Source organism: Oryctolagus cuniculus, chromosome 4, assembly GCF_051225735.1.
Source record: "Oryctolagus cuniculus isolate XC-2025 breed Fujian yellow rabbit chromosome 4, ASM5122573v1, whole genome shotgun sequence".
Taxonomy (NCBI): Eukaryota; Metazoa; Chordata; class Mammalia; order Lagomorpha; family Leporidae; genus Oryctolagus; species Oryctolagus cuniculus.
Genome location: NC_142870.1, coordinates 52,656,852 through 52,677,439, shown reverse-complemented (window position 1 = coordinate 52,677,439; position 20,588 = coordinate 52,656,852). Strand labels below are relative to the sequence as shown.

The following is a 20,588-nucleotide window of genomic DNA, read 5'->3' as shown; positions in this document are numbered from 1 at the left end:
CACTCTGCCTGTCAAAAAAAAAAAAAAAAAAAAAAAGAGAGAGAATCATTATGATTTGAATCTTCAAACCTAGCTTCCTGTTGCTCACAGCTCTAAATCACTAAATCTTATAAAGTCATTGTTTTTAGGCTAAGAAGCCAATAAAACATTACTAAAGGGACAAATCAATCTTACAACTATTTTGTTTACCAAAATTTTTAGCCACGCAATAAAATATGGATAATGTACTAATTGATTTCCACTTCATACTTGGCTATTATGTCATCTAAATTACTATAAATTCAAATATATTTTCATCTTAATATACAAATGAAAATATATAAATAATTTCTGTCTTACCCATTTACTGAAAGAAGATGTGGATTTCCTTTAAAACTAACAGACTTCCTAAAACAGAAAAAAATAAAATAGCAAAGGATTGACATTATAAATGTGGCAATTCTTTGTCTGCTGATTCATTTCAGGGGTTTAGTTTCCTAATCTCAGAAAAAATGTTGTTTATATTAGTTTGCAAAAACAAGAGTCAACCAGTTATGTAAGCATGTGCTTTTCCCAGAAGTAGAAGGACTTGAAACCTGAAGTTCTCCTGAAGAGTACCCAAGGATTTATTCCCTGTAGGACAAACTGAAGATGTACTAGTGGGCACTGAGAATTTGGACAGGAATGAGAAGTCCAGATTTTCCCATAGGTCATTACAGACTTGGTAATCATAAACATTAACTTATTCTAGACAGTTCTAGACTTAACAATTATAATTGCAGTATACTCCACTATAAAATTTCATGTTTTAAGGGACTTGACTAATATAATCTTAGCTGAAAAAATACAACTTTAATCAAGGCAGTGTCCCGATTCCCAAAGCAATTCTTATCCTCATGGAAATTGCAGCTCAAATCCTGATATCCACCAATTGAAGCTGAAATCTGAGGAAAAATTTCAACTGAAAAACATCAGAAGGAGGAGTAAGCAAAGAACAAGACTGCTTCACATTGGGTGTGTGATACTGTGCTAGAGCTCAGGTATCACTACTGGACTCATTTCAGGAATTAGAAAGAGTGAGACATTCCTGTAGTCTATGTATTTCTGTTTCCAGATTCATGTCAATTTAATAAGTGTTCAACAAAATATTTTAGAGTCCCATAATTGACTTTGCTACACATTGCAAAGCATAGAAAAATATTAGGACTTCAAAATTGTAATCTAATTGAGCTTTTCAAAAGAAAATAAGTATTCCACAATTCTGAATATATCTAATAGCAATAAATAAACTAGAAGAGAAATAGAAAAAGGTATTGAGCAGAAGGGAAGCTGGAAAGTTGAGTGTTCCAGATAAAAAGAGAACAAAGATACTGAAGAACAGAGTGAAACACAGAGACAAAGATCAAAATAAATGTTCTAGTATATAATGAGAGCACATAGACCATGGAGTATTGAAATTAAGATATTTGAAATAGATTTTCTTATTTTTATATTTAAACATTTTATTTTAACTTTATTTGTTTTGATTTTGCATTTGAAAGGCAAGAGACAGGGTCAGGGAGGGAGATCTTCTATCTGCTGGATCACACTCCAGATGTTTGCAACATCCAGGACTGGGACACACCAAAGTCAGAAACTCAGAATTCAATACGAGAATCCAAGATGGCTGAATGGAGAAAAGACATGCTGATTTTTGACCACAGAAAGATGCCAGAAGAACAGGGGAGGAACCATGTTCCCAGCAGACAGTTGGAGAGAAGCTGGCACTGGTGGGTCTACCAAAAGAAGAGAGATTCCTGGAGCAGTGAAGACAGCACAGTCATACAGCAGCTAGTGGGACACTGCTGATGACTCCCCCAGTTGTTGGCTGGTGGAGATGCCATCAGCTCAGGTCAAAATGAGAGGAACCTACAGCAGCCCACGCACCATAATTGATGTTGTCTAATAGAGAACCTAACAGTTCCCACAGACTTTGAGTCCAGCATGAAGCACTGCCTTGGGACAGGGTGACACCTAACCCCAGGAAGGGAGAGCATATTGCTTTTCTCCTCTCACCCTGGAAAGGATCCTGGCAGCCAGCAGGGAACAAACACCATCTTAATAAGTCACATGGAGGCTGCTGCAAATGATGTGTCACTGGGGGATTTTGTTGGAGGGATAAATCCATGATTCTCACTAATTTTGAGTGCATCCTGGAGAGCTGATGGGGAAGGGGAACTCACTTAGGTCCCTGAAGCAAGGGCATGTTTCTCATCTCCCCTTACTGCACAAAGGTGTCAGATTCAGCTTGCCAAGGTGGAGCACTGACTGACCTCTGCCAAGCAGGCAGCTGGCTCCAGGATTGGGATGGCTCTTTACTTATGGGGGAGGTTCACAGGGCAGAGAGTTTATCCTTTGCAACCTGTGAGTGTGGGAGGCCTGTGCCCTGTGACTGCGGGAAACCTGCGGCTGTGAAATAAGGTGTGAGGTGTTCCAAGATCTTTGGACAATCACAGAGTTTGGCTGCAAATGCTTATAGTTCTCAGAGTTCTGGGGAAGACCATTGTAGAGGGTTCTATGCTCAGATGGAGAAGTGCATAGATCCTTTGTGTGGTTCATGTGCCTGACTGGGTGGGATGCACAGGCACTATGGAATCACCCTGCACAGTTGGATTATCATGTCATGTAGGGGCTGAGGCTGTGAACACTCCATCCCACATGATCATATCCTCCCCCGTGCTGATAACAGATATGATCTACTGTGGCCATCTTGGTTGTCACTCTAGACTCTTGCCTCACTTTCAAGCACTGGCCAGAGCTCCCTGGCCCCACCCAGAACACACATCTGTATATTCACTGAAGCAACAGGCATTCCACTAAGCCACAGAGGCATATTTCAAAGAATATAGCCCTCAGAAAAGAAAACCCACAACTGTTCCACAGATGCCTAAAAATACATGTCAAAATGTAAGAAACATGAACAAGGAAGACAATATGATTTCCTAAAAGGAACACAACATCATTTGAATATAAGAAGGTGAAGATGAAGAGATTGATTACATACTTGAAAAGGAATTCAAAAGAATGATCATAAGAATACTTAAAAACACAGGCATGCAAATACAGGAGTTAAAGAAATCCATATTTGACGTGGATGATGAATTCTCTTTGAAGGTAGAGATATTGAAGAAAAATCAAAATGAAATATTCAAAATGAATAATTCAATTTGTCAAATAAGAAATACAGTGGAAACCCTTAACAACAGACTCATTGAGGCAGAAGAAAAAAATCTGAGCTAGAAGACAAATCTTTGAAAATATGTGAAACTAAAAATGAAAAATCCTCATGTGAATGGAAGGGGAGAGGGAGTGGGAAAGGGGAGGGTTGCGGGTGGGAGGGACATTATGGGGGGGAAGCCATTGTAATCCATAAGCCGTACTTTGGAAATTTATATTCATTAAATAAAAGTTAAAAAAAATCCCAGAAAAAAAATTAGAATAAACAAAGATAGTGGTCAAGATCTATGGGATATCATGGAATGAAAAAACATGCATGTTGTAGGAGCTCCTGAAGGTATAGAAAGATAGAAATGATGGAAGGCCTATTCAGCAAAATTATGGCAAATATATCTCTAATTTGGAGAAATATATGCATATTAAATTATAAGAAGCACATAGAAATCAAAATAGACATGATCAGAGAAGATGTTCACCATGACACATTATAGTCAACCTTCCAAATGTCAAATGTAAAAAGATCCTAAAATATGCAAGAGAGAAATGCCAGGTTACAGATAAACAATTTCAATTTAGATTGGCAGTTGATTTCTCATCAGAAACCTTACATGCTAGGAGAGAATGTAGAGAAATAGTCCAAGTCCTAAAAGAAAAAAAAATTGTTAGCACAAAATACTCTACCCAGAACATGAATAGGCATTCTTGAAAGGAAGAAATGACTATAAAGTAACAGAAAGTAGATCATTGTAAATACTGAGAGAAGGAATGAGAGGAGGGAGGAGGAGTGGTGGGAGCCTATGTGGAAGGGAGGGCAGGGTGAGAAATATCACTCTGTTCCTAAATCTGCATATATGAAATACATGAAATTTGTATATCTTTAAAAAATAGTTAAGAAAAACTGGGAAACAAACACATCAGGATCACTAGCCATCAATTAGCCTATGATGGAGTTATTTGTAGCTCATGTTTTGTTTTGTTTTTTACATATTTTTACAACATAACCCATCTCAGAGGCTTCTTGGGGAGATTTTTTACTTCTTTTTCTTATTTTTTATTTATATAAGGTAACCCATTTTATGTATTTCATATATACAGTTTTAAGAGCACAATAATAATTCCCACTCTACCACCATTCTTCCCTCACTCCCACCCTCCCTTATTCTTCCATTCTCCTTTTATTTTATTTTTTACAAAAGCACACTTTCAATTCCTTGTGACTATTTTTATATTTAAGTTCCTTACTCTTTTTTTGAAATTTATATAAGGTGAACAAATTTCATCTATTTCATATATAGATTTAAGAACATAATGATACTTCCCAAGCTAACTTCCCTCCTACCCAACCCCTGCCCTCCCTCCTCCTTCCTTTCTTATTCCTTCTTTTAATTATTTTAATTCCTTCTTTTAAAAGTATAATGACATACTTTTAGTTTATTTTATAATCATAAGATTAACCCTATACTAAGTAAAAAATTCAACAAAGAGAAAGAAGAAAAAATAAAATTGTTCCTCAAAAGTAGAGACAAGGGCTGTAAACAATCATTGAATCTGAAAATGTTAATTTCACTCATATTTTACATTTTTGTACTATATTAATTACTACAGATGAGGGAAAACATATGATATTTGTCTTTTTGAGATTGACTTATTTCACTAAGAATAATGGTTTCCAGTTGCATCCATTTTGATGCGAAAGATAGGATTTCATTTTTTATGGCTGAGTAGTACTCCATAGTGTGTATATAAAATATTTTCTTTATCCAACCATCGGTTAATGCACATCTGGGTTGATTCCATATCTTGCTATTGTGAATTGAGCTGCAATAAAATGGAGGTACAAATAAATCTTTCATATGATGATTTCATTTCCCTTAGGCAAATTCCCAAGAGTGGGATTGCTGGGTCTTATGGTCTATCTACTTCAGATCTCTGAGAAATATCTGTACAACCTCCCATGGTTATGGGTTTGTTGTATATTGCCTTGATTGTGTTGAGGAATTTTCCTTCTATACCCAATTTGCTTAAGGCTTTCATCATGAAAAGATGTATTTTATCAAATGCTTCCTCTGCATTTATTGAGATAATCCTATGGCTTTATTCTTCAATTTGTTTTTGGGTTTTTGTTTTTTTTTTTTTTTTGACAGGCAGAGTTAGACACAGAGAGAGAGAGACAGAAAGAAAGGTCTTCCTTTCTTCCTTTTTCTGTTGGTTCACCCCCTAAGTGGCCACTGCGGCTGGCGCATTGTGGCCGATGCTCTGTGCCGATCCGAAGCCAGGAGCCAAGTGCTTCCTCCTGGTCTCCCATGTGGGTGCAGGGCCCAAGGAACTGGGCCATCCTCCACTGCACTCCTGGGCCACAGCAGAGAGCTGGACTGGAAGAGGAGCAGCCGGGACAGAATCTGGCGCCCCACCCGGGACTAGAACCCGGGGTGCCAGCATGTATCACATTCATTGGCTTGCATTTGTAGAATCATCCGTGCAATACCAGGATAAATCCCACGTGGCCCTGCTGAACAATCTTTCTGATGTGCTGCTGGTTTCAAATAGCTAGTATTTTGTTGAGGGTTTTTGCATCTGTATTTATCAGTGATATTGGTCAGCAGTTCTCTTCCTTTGCGGTGTATTTTTCTGGTTTTGAAATTAAGGAGATACTGGCCTTATAGAAGGAGTTTGGGGAGATTCACTCCCTTTCAATTATTTTGAATAATTTTAGCAGAATTGAAATTAGTTCTTCTTTAACACTCTGGTAGTATAAGCAGTGAAGCTAGCTGGTCCTGGACTTTTGTTTGGGGGTAGTGCCTTTATTAGTGATTCAGTCTCTATCTTAGTTTGTGGTCTGTTTGTTTTTTATGTATTCATGACTCAATTTTGGTAGATTGTATATGTCTAGGAATCTATCCATTTTTAGTTTTTCCAATATGTTGGGATACAGTTTTTGTAGTATTTCCTGATTATTCTTTTTATTTCTATCGTGTCCATTATTATATGTCCTTTTTCATCTCTGACTTTATTGATTTGGGTCTTCTCCCTCTTTGGGGGGAGTAACTTGGACAATGGTATATCAATTTTGTTTAATTTTTCATAAAGCAGCTATTCATTACACTGATCTTTTGCATTTTTGTTTTAAATTTTTTTAACTTTTATTTAATGAATATAAATTTCCAAAGTACACCTTATGGATTACAATGGCTTCCCCCCCATAATGTCCCTCCCACCCGCAACCCTCCCCTTTCCCACTCCCTCTCCCCTTCCATTCACACCAAGATTCATTTTCGATTCTCTTTATATACAAAAGATCAGTTTAGCATACATTAAGTAAAGATTTCAACAGTTTGCTCCCACACAGAAACATAAAGTGAAAAATACTGTTTGAGTACTAGTTATAGCATTAATTCACAATGTACAGCACACTAAGGACAGAGATCCTACATGAGGAGTAAGTGCACAGTGACTCCTGTTGTTGACTTAACAAATTGACACTCTTGTTTATGGCCTCAGTAATCACCCTAGGCTCTTGTCATGAGCTGCCAAGGCTATGGAAGCCCCCTGAGTTCACCGACTCCAATCATATTTAGACAAGGCCATGGTCAAAGTGGAAGTTATCTCCTCCCTTCAGAGAAAGGTACCTCCTTCTTTGATGACCCGTTCTTTCCACTGGGATCTCACTCGTGGAGATCTTTCATTTAGTTTCCCCCCCCCCCCCCCAGAGTGTCTTGGCTTTCCATGCCTGAAATACTCTCATGGGCTTTTCAGCCAGATCCACATGCCTTAAGGGCTGATTCTGAGGCCAGAGTGCTGTTAGGACATTTGCCATTCTATGGGTCTGCTGTGTATCTCACTTCCCATGTTGGATCATTCTCTCCCTTTTTGATTCTATCAGCTAGTATTTGCAGACACTAGTCTTGTTTATGTGATTCCTTTGGCTCGTAGTCCTATCATTATGATCAATTGTGAACAGAAATTGATCACTGGGACTAGTGAGATGGCATTGGTACATGCCACCTCGATGGGATTGAATTCAATTCCCCTGGTATGTTTCTAACTCTACCGTTTGAGGTAAGTCAGCTTGAGCATGTCCCGAATTGCACATCTCTTCCCTCTCTTATTCCCACTCTTATATTTAACAGCAATCACTTTTCAGTTAAGTTTCAGCACTTAAGAAGAATTGTGTATTGATTACAGTATTCAACCAAAAGTATTAAGTAGAACAAACAAACAAAAAATACTTAGAGGGATAACATATTAAGTTGTTCATCAACAGTCAGGGCGAGGGCTGTTTTAATTTTATTTCTTCTATAATTTTAATTATTTCTTCCCCCCCCCCCACTAATTGTGGTTTGGTGTGTTGTTTGTTTTCTAGGTATTTGAGATGCTTTGACAACTTATTTGATGCCTTTTTAATTTCTTGATGTAGGCACTAATTGTTATAAGCATCCCTCTTAACACTGCTTTTTCTGTATTCTGTAAGTTTTTATATGTTGTATTCTCATCTTCATTCATTTCCTGGAATTTTTTTATTTCCCTTTTCATTTCTTCTATGATCCATTGTTCATTCAGGAGTGTGTTCTTTGGTCTCCCTGTATTTCCATATTTTCTGGAGATTCCTAATATTAATTTCCAGCATCATTCCTTTGTGTTCAGAAAAGATACATAGTATGATTTCAGTTTCTTTGAATTTGCTGAGACTTGCTTTATGGCCCCACATATGTTCTATCTTAGAGAAAGTTCCATGCACTGATGAAAAGAATGTAAATTCTTCAACTGTGGAATAAAATGTTCTGTAGCCTTCACATAGCTCCATTGGTCCATAGTGTCAATAAACTCTGCTTTTCGTTTGTTGTTGACTTTCTGTCTAGTTATCTGTTCCTTGAAGAAAGTGTGGTGTTGAAGTCCCCCATTATTATTGTATTTGTGTCTATGTCTCCCATGAACATCTGGTTTAAATTGCCAGTCACCCTGGTATTTGGTTCATATACATTTACTGCAGTCACATCTTAATATTGCATTGATCCCTAAATCATTACATAATGCCCTTTTTGTCTTGTCTCTTTAAACGATTTTTGTATTAAAGTCTATTTTGCCTGATAATAGGATGAATACTCCTGCTCTTTTTTGCTTTCCATTAGTATGAAAAACCTTTTCTCATCATTTCGCTTCCAGTCTGTATGTATCTTTGTTAGTGAGTTGTGTTTGTTGCAGGGAGCAAATAGACAGGCATTGTTTTTTAATCCACTCAGAAAATCTGTATCTGTTAAGTGGAGAATTTAGGCCATTTACATTCAAGGTAACTATTGACAAGTAACAACTTGGTCCTTCATTTTCCCATAAATATTCCTATTGTTTTCTTTGGTGTTCCTTTGTACTTTTACTAGGTTTTCTGCCTTCACATTATTTTGTAATGATGACTATCTTTCTGTCTTTCTGTGTTTATGTATTTTAGCACATCCTTAAGCATTTTTTGGTAAGGCTGGATGAGTGATGACATTCAATTTCTCTTTATTATGGAAGGTCTTTATTTCACCTTCATTCATAAATGAGAGCTCTGCAAAGTACAGTATTCTGGGTTGATAGTTTTTTAAGACTTGGACTATCTCCCTTCTCTCCTAGCTTGTAGGATTAATATGAGAAATCAGTTTTCAGTCTAATTGGTGATTCTTTGAAGGTAATCTGGTGTTTCTCTTGTGTGCATTTTAGAATCTTTTCTTTATGTTATACTATTGAAAGTTTGGCTACAATGTGTCTTGGTGAAGATCTTTTCTGGTCATGTCTATTAGGAGTTCTATGTGCTTCTTGTACTTCAATTTCCCTTTCTTTCTCCAAATTAGGGAAGTTTTCTGTTATTATTTGACTGAATAGACCTTCCAATACATTGTCCTCCTGTTCCTCCTCCTCCTCCTTCTGTCTGACTGAGGTGTTTCCAAAGGTTTGTCTTCTAGCTTGCATAGTCTTCTGCCTCACCAAATCTGGTGTTAAAGCTTTCCAGTGTGTTTTTTATTTGACATATGGAACAGAACATGTTTAATATTTCAGTTTCTCTTCACAACCTCTATATCATGGGAAAATTTTTCATCAATGTCATGCATGAATTTCTTTCATGAATGAATTTGCTTCTTATTGCTTTTGAGTAATCCTATGATTATTCTGGTTATTCCTGTGAATTCCTTTTCAGGATTTTCATTAATCTCTGTCCTCACATTCTAATACTGAAGTGTTGTTGTGTTGCTTTGACAAAGTCATATTGTCTTCCTTATAGTTTCTTGTTTGTCTGTGTTTATTTTTAGGCATTTGTGGAGACATTTGTTGGTTTTCTCCACTGATGGGTTTTATCTTTGAACTATGCCTCATACTCAGAGGTATATGCTGGGTAGGGCCTTGGAGCTCTGGACCGTGTTCAAGGGTGGGGTGAGAATCCAGGGTGACATCCAAGTTGGACGTTGTAGAATTTCTCTACTGTCAGGAGGGAAGAGGGTATGATCATTCCTGTTGGCATAATCAGAACTTCACCTCTTCTCTTCCAAGATGATCAATGAATGGGGTTAGCCTACAGTGGACAGAACCCTTACCCACACACACTGCACAAAGGACCTATACAGTTCTCAGTGTGAACACTGAACTCTCTTCAATGACCCACCCTAGATAGGGCGTTCTGAGCCTCTGATGAAAGACACAGTGGTTGCCCAGAGATCTAACTCTACACCACACCCTATTGTGCAGTCTCAGAATTCCCACAGCCACAGCAGGCAAGGCTGTCACAGTTATGGTGTATAGATGATACCCTCCCAGCCCCATGAGCCCGTCCCATCCACGGAGAGAACAGAGACATTTCCAGAACCAGCTACTTGTGGGTGATCTGCCTTCACATTTTGAGCCCTGGAGCACATGATAGGTTGAGAGGATGGGAGCACCCCACAATCCTAAATGGATGCTTAGCCCCTTGTCAACCCTCCCAGCCAGATTCAAAGTCAGTGGGAAATGTGGATTTTTCCCTCTGGTAAAATCCCCTAGTTGTACACATCAGAGCTGCTGCAGCCTCTACAGGTATCAAGATGGCTCCTTCTCTGCATTGGTTGCTGGTGCTCTTGTGGGAAAATGGGGAGAAAGAAATGTGCTTTTCCTTCATTGGAGTAGGTGGGTACCCTGCTCCCCACTAGGGCTCTAGGAGGATCTCAAAGGCAGTGTGGTCTGCAAAGTTATCTCTCATGCAGTATAACCAGTGACCGGTTGTTCAGTCTGCTTTCACCTTTGCTCTCAAAGGTTGCTGTCTCTTCCTGGCCCTGGCTGTGGGAGTCATATATGGTGTTCTCACTGCTATGTGTCCACTCTTCCCATGCTGCTCCATGGAGTCCATCTTCTTTCTATAGAATTTTCATGACAACTTCCTTCCAACTCTCCCCTGGGAATACACTTGATCTGCTTTTCTTATGCTGTCTTTCCCTGGTCAAAGTCAGTATATCTTTTCATTATTCAGCCTTCTTGGACTCCCCCTCTGTACCCCCACGTTTATAACAGTTCAAGTCACAATAGCTCGGATATGAAACAAACCCATATGTCCATCAATTGATGACTTGACCAAGAAAATTTGGTATATATATGTGATGGTATACTACTCAGCCATTAAAAAATAATGCAATACTGTCTTTTGGCACAAGATGCAGTTTGAGATCATTTTGCTTAGTGAAATAAACTAGTCCCCCCAAAAACAAATAATATTTTCTCTGATTTATGGTAATATATTGACTACAAAAATTGATTTGATTATTGCTTATAACCCTTGTCTATACTCCTGAAGAACAGTTGTTTTTATACTTACTACTGTTAAATTTTTCATTTTTTAAGATTAACTATATTACGCCTGGTACTGCAGTGCTGGCATCACATATGGGCATCAGTTCACATCCCAGATGCTAAACTTCTCATCCTATTCCCTGCTAATGTGTTTGGGAAAGCAGTGGAGGATGGACGAAGTGCTTGGTCCTCTGTATTTATGTGGGAAACCCAGAAGAGGCTCCTTCTTGGCTCCTGGATTTGGACTCGCCCAACTCCAGCCATTTGCACAATTTGGAGAGTGAACCAGTGGATGGAAGATCTCTTTGACTCTCTCTCTGTGTAACTCTGCCTTTCAAATAAACAATCATTTTTAAAAAGTCCTTTTATGATTTTTTATTCTTTGGTGTGTGTCTTTGTGTGTGTGTGTGTGTGTAATTCAACAAATAAGTGAGTACATTTATGTATATATTTATGCATATTTATACAAAGAAAATGACAAAAGCTAACCATAAAATTGATTCAGCTGTTCAAGAGAGCATCTCATATTTTCAAGTTTATTCTTTATCGTTAAACACAAACTCAATTTTAACATTCTTTTGCCTTTGTGTTAGCCCTTTAAGAGTGAGAGACTGTAAAAATGTTTATTGAAATAAATGAAATAAGATATAGTCTTGAGGCAAATTTAAATTATTGCATTTGTTGGGATTTACCTTCTTTTTTATGAGTTTCTGTGTAAATATTCTACCTAATATTCTACTGGATTTTTTATTTAACTTTTTAAAATTTAATTAATTGAATTTATTTTATTTTAATTTTAAGTTTTCTGGGTATGATCTTTTAAATAATTTTCCACTCAGTAGAGTCTTTACTGATAAGAAGATATCCTGTTGGTTAATGCGACCTGAAATTTCAAATATACAAGAAAAATTATATTTAAAATTGAAAATAATAACTCAATTGAAGTCTTCCAGATGGGTCACAGGGACCCATGTATTTGAGTCATCACCTGGTACCTGGTGCCTCACAGGAAATTGGATTAGAAATGGAGGTGTACTCTGATATGGGATGGAAGCCATCGAACAATGTTTTAACAGCTATGTCAAATGCCTGCCCCTATAGTGGCTTTAGTAAGGATAGTTTCTGATTTTTCATAGAATTAAGGTCAAGGGATAGCTCAAACTAAATGAGATACAAGTGGTAGTACTTCAAATAATGATCTCATAAGCATATGCAGGGTGAAAATGATAAATATATCAATTTGTATAAATATAGATAAAATTATATGATTTTTATAAATGCATTATACTACATGTATATCACATAATCTGATCAAATGAACAAATAAACTCATGCATATGTTAATATTCTGATCAGATACATACACCATTCACACATATAATTTGCTATCAACAACAATCTATTACATTATTGAAGACAGATATGATTTCACTGGTTAATGAAGAATCACCTGGTAGCAATATTTGGGAAGGAAGTGATTACCAGGGATTTCAAAAGCTCATGGACAATGAAATTTTAAAATAAGTTTATTTTAGCAAAATATTTTGGAAATCTATTCATGAAAGTGAAATATCAAAGAGTTCATGGAAATGTATGTTATGAAAAAAAAATCATGTAGATTTCAAAAAAAATTTTCTGCATTACAAGAAGCATCTTTTAATTTAATTTTCCAAAAAAAATTTTAAATACCTTAATATAAGCAGAGAAACATAATTAAGATGACTAACTGTAAGTTTTTAAAACTGATAGGTGAGTAGTTTGGGACCCAGTGTATTTGTAGAAAAGTACCTGGATTTCAGTGATGAGGGGTGAATAGCACAGGCAGATGAAAATGGAATGCTCATATTTTAAAAATATAGAAAGGGAGAAAAATGATGAAGGACCTTTCAGGCACAAAACATCCAAATTCTTGCTCATTTTAATGGTTTTCCCAGTCCTACTAGCCACTTTGAAATCAAATCATATACACATTATTTGAACTTTGTGAATATTCATTTAAAAGCCCTCATGTGCAAAACATATCTAAATAGGAGGCAAGGTGGCAGAATAGGAAGGGAGCACACTGATAGTCCGGGGAGAGATAGTTTAATAAAAGTGGAGATACTGCAGGTTCAAGGAAGAGTAGGGGAGGAAACAGTAGAAGAAACTCTTCCGGAACGCGTGATTCACAGCGGACCTGCGTGGAGAGCGTGGGAGCCCACAGTTTGGGACACCAGCGGCAGACTCAACACACCAGTGCTGGAACGCGAGGTAAGCCGAACCTCAATAGCCCGAGACACCGGCAGGCAAGCAGAGAGAGGAGACTAGAGGGAACGACCCCCGGGGGGGGGGGAGTTCACCAGGCTAACTGGAAGAGAGAGAGAGAAAAAAAAGGTGACTGGTACGGACACGGGGACACGGGTTTCTCTCTCTCCGCTCACCTCTCAAGGGCGAGCAAGACAAAGAGCAGGCGCCATCTTGGACATATGTCATAAGCAGAGTGACCTCAGGTCTGCACCGGCCCTGAGCCTAGCAGAAAAACCTGACTCTGGGTGGGGCGAATTAACAGGAGATTAGGACCTAGTAAATTTGTGGTGCTACTGAGCTGAGACTGTGAAAAAAGAGACGGTGGGGGAGAGAACTCACGGAATTCACGTGAGCACACTCCAGAGACGCTACAATTCCGTAACTTTGGCAACCCAGTGGGAGACTGAAGGAGAATCTGAGCCCACTCTGAGGGCCGAACAGATTCCCTGTGTGGTCCTTGGGAAAGAGGTTCCGATCTCTGGCTCCTGTGGGTATATCATTTACCTGCTAACTACCTCCAACTTCGTTCAGCTATGCGGAATTACTTCCCTTTTGAATCAAAAAAAGAAAGAGAGAGAGAGAGATTTACCACGCCTAACCTGGGAGTGTCACCTTTGGCACACCAAACAGAGCTCTCAGGCCACACCCATCTCAAGCCCTAAGGCTCCATCAAAAACAGATAGTCCACTTAATCTAGAGTCATAGTATAACAAGAAAAAGCACCACAGTGAAGAAACCAAATATCTCCAATATGCCAAATAACAAACGCAAAAACCGAGGTAATAAAAACAAGGAAGTCACCATGACGCCCTCAAATGAAAAAGACACCCCAATTCAAGATTATGAAGATGATGACATAGAAGAAATGCAAGAAGCAGATCTCAAAAAATTGATAAGAACATTAAGAAGTTCTCAAAAACAAATTCTTGAACTACACAAATCCTTAATGGACAAGATAGAAAATCTCTCTCGTGAAAATGAAATATTAAGGAGGAATCAAAATGAAATGAAACAACTAGTACAACAGGAAACTGTGAGAGTGACTGAAGTGAAGAATTCAATAGATCAAATGAAAAACACAATAGAGAGCCTTACAAACAGAATGGGTGAAGCAGAAGAGAGAATATCGGACTTAGAAGACAGAGAACAGGAAAGGATACAGTCAGACCAAAGAAAAGAAGAGGAAATTAGAAATCTAAAACATATTGTCGGGAATCTGCAGTATACTATTAAAAAACCCAACATTCGGGTTCTAGGAGTTCCTGAAAGCATGGAGAGGGAGAAAGGATTAGAAGGCCTTTTTAGTGAGATATTAGCAGAAAATTTCCCAGGTTTGGAGAAGGACAGAGACATTCTAGTACAGGAAGCTCACAGAACCCCTAATAAACATGACCAAAAGAGATCCTCACCACGACACGTTGTAATTAAACTCTCCACAGTGAAACATAAAGAGAAGATCCTAAAATGTGCAAGAGAGAAACGTCAGATTACTCTCAGAGGATCTCCAATCAGACTCACAGCTGACTTCTCATCAGAAACTCTACAAGCTAGGAGGGAATGGCGAGATATAGCCCAGGTACTAAGAGAGAAAAACTGCCAGCCCAGAATATTATATCCTGCAAAGCTATCATTTGTGAATGAAGGTGAAATAAAGACTTTTCATAGCAAACAGAAATTGAAAGAATTTGTCGCCACTCATCCAGCCCTGCAACAGATGCTTAAAGATGTGTTGCACACAGAAACACAGAAACACGTTCATCAATATGAAAGAAGATAAAGGAAGGAAAACTCACAGCAAAAGATCACAGGGAATTCAAAGCATATATTAGAACTTATCTTTGGCAAATGGCAGGGCAAAGTTACCACTTTTCATTAGTCACATTGAACGTTAATGGCCTGAACTGCCCAGTTAAAAGACACCGATTGGCTGATTGGGTTAAGGAACAAAACCCATCTATTTGCTGCTTACGAGAAACACATCTTTTCAACAAAGATCCATACAGACTGAAAGTGAAACGCTGGAAAAAGATATACCATGCCAACAGAAATGAAAAAAAAGCGGGCGTAGCCATCTTAATATCGGACAACATAAACTTTACCACAAACTGTTAAGAGAGACAAAGAGGGGCACTACATAATGATTAAGGGATCAATTCAACAGGAAGATATAACAATTATCAATGTATATGCACCTAACTACAGGGCACCGGTTTATCTAAAAGATTTGTTAACGGACTTAAAGGGAGACTTAGACCCCAATACAATAGTACTGGGGGACTTCAATACTCCACTCTCAGAAATAGACAGATCAATAGGACAGAAGATCAACAAGGATACAGTAGATTTAAACGACACTATAGCCCAAATGGATCTAACAGATATATACAGAACTTTCAATCCTACAGCTAAAGATTTTACATTCTTCTCAGCAGTACATGGAACCTTCTCTAGGATTGACCACATACTAGGCCATAAAGCAAGTCTCAGAAAATTCAAAAGAATTAGAATTATACCATGCAGCTTCTCAGACCATAAAGGAATGAAGTTGGAAATTAGCAACTCAGGAATCCCTAGAGCATATGCAAACACATGGAGACTGAACAACATGCTCCTGAATGAACAATGGGTCATAGAAGAAATTAAAAGAGAAATCAAAACTTTCCTGGAAGTAAATGAGGATAACAGCACAACATACCAAAACTTATGGGATGCAGCAAAAGCAATGATAAGAGGAAAGTTTATATAAATAGGTGCCTATATCAAGAAATTGGAAAGGCACCAAATAGATGAGCTTTCAATTCACCTCAAGGATCTAGAAAACCTACAGCAAACCAGACCCAAATCTAGTAGAGAAGAGAAATAATTAAAATCAGAGAAGAAATCAACAGGATTGAATCAAGAAAAACATTACAAAAAATCAGCCAAACGAGGAGCTGGTTTTTTGAAAAAATAAACAAAATTGACACCCCATTGGCCCAACTAACTTAAAAAAGAAGAGAAAAGACCCAAATCAATAAAATCAGAGATGAAAAAGGAAACGTAACAGACACCACAGAAATAAAAAGAATCATCAGAAATTACTACAAGGACTTGTATGCCAGCAAACAGGAAAATCTATCAGAAATGGATAGATTCCTGGACACATGCAACCTACCTAAATTGAACCAGGAAGACATCGAAAACCTAAACAGACCCATAACTGAGACAGAAATTGAAACAATAATAAAGGCCCTCCCAACAAAGAAAAGCCCAGGACCAGATGGATTCACTGCTGAATTCTACCAGACATTTAAAGAAGAACTAACTCCAATTCTTCTCAAACTATTCAGAACAATCGAAGAAGAGGGAGTCCTCCCAAATTCTTTCTATGAAGCCAGCATCACCTTAATTCCTAAGCCGGAAAAAGATGCAGCATTGAAAGAGAATTATAGACCAATATCCCTGATGAACGTAGACGCAAAAATCCTCAATAAAATTCTGGCCAATAGAATGCAACAACACATCAGAAAGATCATCCACCCAGACCAAGTGGGATTTATCCCTGGTATGCAGGGATGGTTTAATGTGTGCAAGACAATCAATGTGATACACCACATTAACAGAATGCAGAAGAAAAACCATATGATTATCTCAATAGACGCCGAGAAAGCATTTGATAAAATACAACACCCGTTCATGATGAAAACTCTAAGCAAACTGGGTTTGGAAGGAACATTCCTCAATACAATCAAAGCAATCTATGAAAAACCCACAGCCAACATCCTATTGAATGGGGAAAAGTTGGAAGCATTTCGACTGAGATCTGGAACCAGACAGGGATGCCCACTCTCACCACTGATATTCAATATAGTTCTGGAGGTTCTAGCCAGAGCTATTAGGCAAGAAAAAGAAATTAAAGGGATACAAATTGGGAAGGAAGAACTCAAACTATCCCTCTTTGCGGATGACATGATTCTTTATTTAGGGGACCCAAAGAACTCTACTAAGAGACTATTGGAACTCATAGAAGAGTTTGGCAAAGTAGCAGGGTATAAAATCAATGCACAAAAATCAACAGGCTTTGTATACACAGGCAATGCCACGGCTGAGGAAGAACTTCTAAGATCAATCCCATTCACAATCGCTACAAATACAATCAAATACCTTGGAATAAACTTAACCAAGGACGTTAAAGATCTCTACGATGAAAATTACAAAACCTTAAAGAAAGATATAGAAGAGGATACCAAGAAATGGAAAAATCTTCCATGCTCATGGATTGGAAGAATCAATATCATCAAAATGTCCATTCTCCCAAAAGCAATTTATAGATTCAATACAATACCAATCAAGATACCAAAGACCTTCTTCTCAGATCTGGAAAAAATGGTGCTGAAATTTATATGGAGGCACAAGAGACCTCGAATAGCTAAAGCAATCTTGTACAACAAAAACAAAGCCGGCGGCATCACAATACCAGATTTCAGGACATACTACAGGGCAGTTGTAATCAAAACAGCATGGTACTGGTACAGAAACAGATGGATAGACCAATGGAACAGAATTGAAACACCAGAAACCAACCCAAACATCTACAGCCAACTTATATTTGATCAAGGATGTAAAACCAATTCCTGGAGCAAGGACAGTCTATTCAATAAATGGTGCTGGGAAAACTGGATTTCCACATGCAGAATCATGAAGCAAGACCCCTACCTTACACCTTACACAAAAATCCACTCAACGTGGATTAAAGACCTAAATCTATGACCTGACACCATCAAGTTACTAGAGAACACTGGAGAAACCCTTCAAAATATTGGCACAGGCAAAGAATTTCTGGAAAAGTCCCGGGAGGCACAGGCAGTCAAAGCCAAAATCAACTATTGGGATTACATCAAATTGAGAAGTTTCTGTACTGCAAAAGAAACAGTCAGGAGAGTGAAGAGATAACCGACAGAATGGGAAAAAAATATTTGCAAACTATGCAACAGATAAAGGGTTAATAACCAGAATCTACAAAGAGATCAAGAAACTCCACAAAAACAAAACCAACAACCCACTTAAGAGATGGGCCAAGGACCTCAATAGACATTTTTCAAAAGAGGAAATCCAAATGGCCAACAGGCACATGAAAACATGTTCAAGGTCATTAGCAATCAGGGAAATGCAAATCAAAACCACAATGAGGTTCCACCTCACACCGGTTAGAATGGCTCACATACAGAAATCTACCAACAACAGATGCTGGCGAGGATGTGGGGAAAAAGGGACACTAACCCACTGTTGGTGGGAATGCAAACTGGTCAAGCCACTATGGAAGTCAGTCTGGAGATTCCTCAGAAACCTGAAGATAACCCTACCGTTCGACCCAGCCATCCCACACCTTGGAATTTACCCAAAGGAATTTAAATTGGCAAACAAACAAGCTGTCTGCACATTAATGTTTATTGCAGCTCAATTCACAATAGCTAAGACCTGGAACCAACCTAAATGCCCATCAACGGTAGACTGGATAAAGAAATTATGGGATATGTACTCTTTAGAATACTATACCGCAGTAAGAAACAATGAAATCCAGTCATTTGCAACAAAATGGAGAAATCTGGAACACATCATGCTGAGTGAAATAGCCAGTCCCAGAGGGACAAATACCATATGTTCTCCCTGATCGGTGACAACTGACTGAACACCAAAAAGGAAACCTGTTGAAGTGAAATGGACACTATGGGAAACGGTGACTTGATCAGCATAGCCGTGACTGTTAATGAACAACTTAATACATTATCCCTCTTAGTAGTTTTTTGTCTGTTCTACTTAATATGACTGGTTTAATTCTGTAATTAATACACAGTTATTCTTAAGTGTTGAAAATTAACTGAAATGTGATCCCTGTTAAGCATAAGAGTAGGAATAAGAGAGGGAAGAGATGTACAATTTGGGACATGCTCAAGCTGACTTGCCCCAAATGGTAGAGTTAGAAACATACCAGGGGATTCCAATTTAATCCCATCAAGGTGGCATGTACCAATGCCATCTCACAGTCCAAGTGATTAATTTCAGTTCACAATTGATCATAATGAAAGGAATAAGAGTCAAAGGGAGCACATAAACAAGTCTAGTACCTGCTAATACTAACCGATAGAATAAATAAAGGGGAGAGTGATCCAACATGGGAAGCGAGATACTCAGCAGACTCATAGAATGGCGGATGTCCTAAACAGCACTCTGGCCTCAGAATCAGCCTAAAGGCATTCCAATCTGGCTGAAAAGCCCATGAGAGTATTTCAGGCATGGAAAGCCAAGACACTCTGGCAAGAAAAAAAAAAAAAAAACAACAACACACACACACAAACCTAAATGAAAGATCTCTGTGAGTGAGATCCCAGTGGAAAGAACAGGTCTTCAAAGAAGGAGGTACCTTTCTCTGAAGGGAGGAGAGAACCTCCACTTTGACTATGACCTTGTCTAAACAAGATAAGAGTCGGTGAACTCAAAAGGCTTCCATAGCCTTGGAAACTCATGACTGATGCATAGGGAGATTACTGATGCCATAAACAGGAGTGTCAATTTGTAAAGTCAACAACAGGAGTCACTGTGCACTTACTCCTCATGTAGGATCTCTGTCCTTAATGTGCTGTACATTGAGACTTAATGCTATAATGAGTACTCAAACAGTATATTTCGCTTTGTGTTTCTATGGGGGTGCAAACTGTTGAAATCTTTACTTAATGTATACTAAACTGATCTTCTTTAAAAAAAAAAAAAAAAAGAAGAAGAAGAAGAAATTATTAATTCCCAACTTGACTCTCACTGGGATTAAACATGACAATAGGTCTGATCTGATTTCATCATCATTTAAAAAATCATCTATTATTTTTCACTTTATGTTTGTGTGGGAGCAAACTGTTGAAATCTTTACTTAATGTCTGCTAAACTGATCTTCTGTATATAAAGAGAATCGAAAATGAAAAAAAAAACATATCTAAATAATCTTTTTTCTTTTTTTTTTTTTTTTGACAGGCAGAATTGGCAGTGAGTAGAGAGACAGAGAGAAAGGTCTTCCTTCCCTGCAGTGGCCACTGCAGCAGGCATGCTGCGGCCGGCGCACTGTGCTGATCCGAAGGCAGGAGCCAGGTGCTTCTCCTGGTCTCCCATGCGGGTACAGGGCCCAAGCACTTGGGCCATCCTCCACTGCACTCCCGGGCCACAGCAGAGAGCTGCACTGGAACAGGGGCAACTGGGACAGAATCCAGCGCCCCGACCAGGACTAGAACCCAGGGTGCTGGCGCCGCAGGCGGAGGATTAGCCTATTGAGCCGCAGTGCCATCCCATAATCTTTA

General features: G+C 38.4%; 1 protein-coding gene across 2 annotated transcripts in view; it reads left to right on the top strand.

Annotated features, from left to right (window-relative positions):
• The window catches only part of CLDND1 (claudin domain containing 1), a 197,376-nt gene extending 186,034 nt beyond the window's left edge, over positions 1-11,342 (top strand). For both annotated transcript variants that reach the window (XR_016233057.1, XM_089331522.1), the window contains one exon: positions 11,032-11,342. The gene's annotated coding sequence lies outside the window, so the exon portion shown is untranslated. The remainder of the gene's footprint in view (positions 1-11,031) is intronic.
• The last annotated feature ends 9,246 nt before the right edge of the window (positions 11,343-20,588 follow it).